Raw genomic sequence first — 4,585 nt, 5'->3', positions numbered from 1 at the left:
ATGTGTTTACATCACAACAAGCTGCTGTGTTGAATTGTTGGTCCCCAAACTCTCCTCCTGAACAGAGCATCACATTTTGTCACCCTCACAGCTCACCATGTTATCAGTTTAGTGGTACATTAATCTCTGTGCTCCTGACAAAACCTCACACACACACACACACACACACACACACACACACACACACACACACACACACACACACACACACACACACACACACACACACACACACACACACACACACACACACACAGAGGTTTTCCTCAGATCCTTGTTAATTCAGGCAGACCAGCGCTCCAAATATAGAAAACTAAAGCAATCTCCGAGCGTGATGACACTTTTCAGGCATCACTGAAACACGCATCCATGTTCGGATCGTGTGTTTGTGTGTGTTTGCGCAGGCGTGTATGTGGATGTATTTATGTAAACAGGCCTGCATATGAGTGGGTGTGTTAGTGTGTCACGCTCCACTCTGATTGTCCTTGTATCCCTTAGCGTTTCTTTCCTTATGTAAGATAAATAATTTAGGCCTCCAGAGGCGGAGAGCCGAGCGGGAAACACTCATAGAAAAGAAATGAAAGAGTCATGAGCCCCAACTTGCTCCTCATGTGTTGTCTTTTTTTTTTTTTTATCTGGGAGGGGATGGAAGCACACAAAGGCTGCATTTCCTCTCTAGTGGTGCATAAAACCCAGCCAGCCATACCGCAGCACGTGCACACAAATCATCCCTCATCAGCTGTGTGCAGCTCAGACGGAAGATTGAGCTGCTTGCATTTGCATTTCGCCCAAAGTGCTTGGCACACAAACAGGATCTCTTGTTAGCGCTTCTCTGTAATAAGGATAATAGATTACATCTTGCTAAAATATCGATATGTCCCCCGGAGCCCTTTTACAGCAAAAAAACAACAACAAGCTGAAGAGAGGAACTCTGCAAACACTTCTGCACGTTTTTAGCGTCTGTATGAATGAATGAAATGTAGTGTTACAAACCAGCCACACAGACTGAACAGGCTCCAGCAGTAATTATGTTTTTTAACCTCCAAAGTGATTTTGTTTGCCCTCCTCAGAGACTATTAGATTAGCAGTGTTTTCCCTATTGTGCTTCTTACCACCTAAGGCTTTCTGCTAATACTACACTCACCCCTCTCTCCCCCCTTTATCCTCCCCCACAGGGTTTGCTGAGGTGGCCAACCATGTGGAGATGCTGCTGCCACAGCGCTCCTGAAGGCAAAAAAAACCCACAAGCTTACTTAAAATATCAAGCCGTTCTCTATTAACCTGCAGCATTTTTTTCCTAATAAGAATGCTATAATTGCAGTTCATTTGCAGTTAGATGACACGGATTCTCCTGAAAACTCTGCCGTGTTCATGCAGACATGCCGTTGCGTGATAAGGTGGTCGCAGCCTCTTTCACCTGGAAGTCGTCTCAAGCTCATTATTCTCAAATCGGCTTGTGGAAAATGACTGACATGGTGAGGAGATAAGAGTCTTAGCGACACGTCCCTCAACACCCTTAACTGGAGGCACAATTCACACACACACACATACATGAGGAGCCACGAGGTGAAAGTTGAGGTGGACGGTGGTGACAGCAGAGCCAGACCAGTTTTAATCAGGTTGGCCGGGCTCAGATCATTACTCACACTGGGGAGGCACAGTGGCTTGTTAATTCTTTTTTTTTTTGCACATCGCTGCGTGCCAAAGAGTCTCCACTTTAATCATTTGCTTCTGCAGGCAGGTCCAACATGAAGAAGTGCATGAAAACACAAATACAGTATAGTAAGCTTTTTTATGCAACCTTTAACTGATTAAAGTTGCTTTTTTAAATGCCGATGAAGCACATATGATAATAAATTACATGCAATACATGTAAGACACGTGTCAAAAGTCTTCTGCTCAGGACTTCCACCTATGAGAAATCTCAGTCTTTTGTGTCTTTCTTTCTTTTGGCTGCAGATTTTGGGCCAGTTTTGCGCTGTTCAGCAATTGTTTTTTGAAAGTAAGTTTCATCTCTGCAGTTTTAAATAGTTTCTGCAAGAGCTTTAGCAAAAATCGACAGCTAAACCTCAAAATAACACCCAGTTTAACTCATAAAAGCATGTGCAAACAGATTCTTTATTATGTGCAATGTAGGCTGCAGTTAGAGTTTACGACATTTTATGCAATTTTCTCCTCCTCTTCTGTTAGCCACTTGTTCAAAATTCTCTTCATTTTACAGGACACAACAACAACAATCCACAGAAAGCAAGCTACCACTCTAAAGTTTCAAGTTTTGCAGAAGTTTTACATCAACTGTACTAGTTTTTACTGTGAATTAGCTGTTTTTAGTGACAGTGCTAACCTCCCTGCATGCAAATATTCCATCAAAACAATTCTCCCCATCACAATTTTAAAGGGACCCTGTTGCTGCATCTTTAGCTTAGAGGATTATAATTGGTTTAAAGAAGTACAAATGAGCCAGACTGTTTTTTCCCCTTTGATGAAATGATAATATGATTGAGGCTGGTTGGAGATCGAGCTTAAACACACTGGAATAACCTTCCTCTTGCAATAAAAAGGTTCTCCTTCACTGATGTTTTTAAGAAAAATCCCAAGACGTGCATGTTTTAGCTGGCTTTTAGTATATTTTACCGCTCCTGCTTTTTAGTATTTAATATATTCTATCTTAAAGGGGCACTATTCTGCAAAAAAACTCAATAAAAGCCATAAAAGTAGTTGTTACTGGATGTAAGTCCAGTTTTATGAGTATGTTTGAAGCCCTTTAATAGGACGGACGGACAACCAATAGTAGAAATAGGCAATGCATAATGAAAACAAGAATTCCAGCAACATTTGTGAAGGGAAACAGAGAGAAAAATAATCTAAATTTCATCCATTTTTAAATTTACTCTTGCAAGAAAACGGTGTATTTTGGCCTCAAACAACTTGACTCACATGCTCACATACTTCCTACTACTTTTGTGTGTTTGCATGTATTTCACCTTGTTTACCTGCTTGTTGCGTTCTCCTTTTGCTAAATGTGAAACTGGTTGTTCGTGTATGTCTTCATTTGGTTCAAATTTTAGGTGAAATGTTTATAATTTGCAAATATGAATCCCTTTGTAGTCCTTTCTTTACTCTTACTGACCAACACACTTTCTGTCTCAACATAAAACAACATGTGAATGCAGGAAATACTAATATAAATGTTCTCGGGCTTAAATCACTGATATCTGATCGTTTGCACCAACGTTTTCCAATCTAGCTTGTCAACACACAGAAAACTGCATTTCAGATTATACCTTGAAGCAACGCTGAAGCCATGACATTGACATTTCACTGCACATTTTACAAGCTGCGGTCAAACCTCTATCATATCAGAGGTAGACAATACTGCTGATTATACTGTAAGATCGATATCGTTACATTGGTCTCACCCAATATCATTAGTGCCCTCATTTCACTCCTCCCACCAGATCAATCCACCCATCCCTCCCCTCCGTCCTTTACTCTGCATATTCTGGCTAATATGTAAAACAGAGAGCTGAAGATGGAGAAAGGTGACGGAGGAGGGAAAGTGGGAGCAGGAAAATAGAGTGATGGGGGGAGGATGTGCTCAGACTAAGGAGAGCGTATTGATCTGTGCTTCTTGATTGACTGTCACTCTGACAGCCAAAGACAAATGGAGCATCAGACAGGCAGCTTTTTGTGGCTGTGCTGACCGGCAGGAAATAACCAAAACAACAAGGACAAAAAAGCACAAAAAAAAAAAAAAACAGCCAAAAGGTTAAACCGTTTCTGGGGGAGGGGGATTCTGGCTAAGAGCAGTGCACCTCATTAAATACTCAGCATAAGCCCTGTGGATTTCATTGATTGCTGGTGTCCAGAGATGCCTAAGCTTTATCCTCCCCTGGAAGAGGCGAAATGAGCAGGAGCCCTGAGCAGAGACGATTGTTTTTGGCATCTTGAGCCCGAGTGCGGATCTTAACGTTAGCCGGCCTAAAGTGGGTCACAGGGTGAGGCGGACATGAAAGGGCTGACTCAAAGTGGAGTCATCCTCGCTGGAGGGCATCTCACTGCCTCCACATACATACAGGAAGAGAGAGAGGGAGAGAAAAAAAAAGAAAGAAAAAATTGCTCCAGCATAATCACCAACCCCCTCTCGGTTCTGTTTTGATTGCCGCCTCTGTCCACTTTGCTACATGCAGCAGCCTCCATGAGATTTTCCATCTCATGCTTGCACCTTGCCTCAGGATATTGTATTTGCAGCTTGTCCAGAATCCTCAGATCAACTCCCATTCCAAACAAACACATGCATTTGTGCAGCTGGGGCTAACCTTAAACCTCCCTGCTAGATCCCCTGCCTTAACCCCAATCCTAATTCCGACCCAAAATCAAGCCCTGACCCGCTAATCCTCTTAAAGAAGTAAGAAAAGGCGAAATGTCCTCACTTTGCTCCTTATTTCTAGCTTTAAGAGGACCTCAGAGTAATTGAAATCCAGCCTGGCCAGGCGGTGCGTCGACTGGCTTTAGGACCCAGGTTGTTCTGCCATAATAAGGCAGCAGCAGCAGAGCAGAGGGGAGACAAAAAGGAGAAGACAGA

The sequence above is a fragment of the Amphiprion ocellaris genome, chromosome 7, assembly GCF_022539595.1.
Source record: "Amphiprion ocellaris isolate individual 3 ecotype Okinawa chromosome 7, ASM2253959v1, whole genome shotgun sequence".
NCBI lineage: Eukaryota > Metazoa > Chordata > Actinopteri > Pomacentridae > Amphiprion > Amphiprion ocellaris.
The sequence above is the reverse complement of the archived record's forward strand: the minus strand, read 5'-3'. Positions refer to the sequence as shown.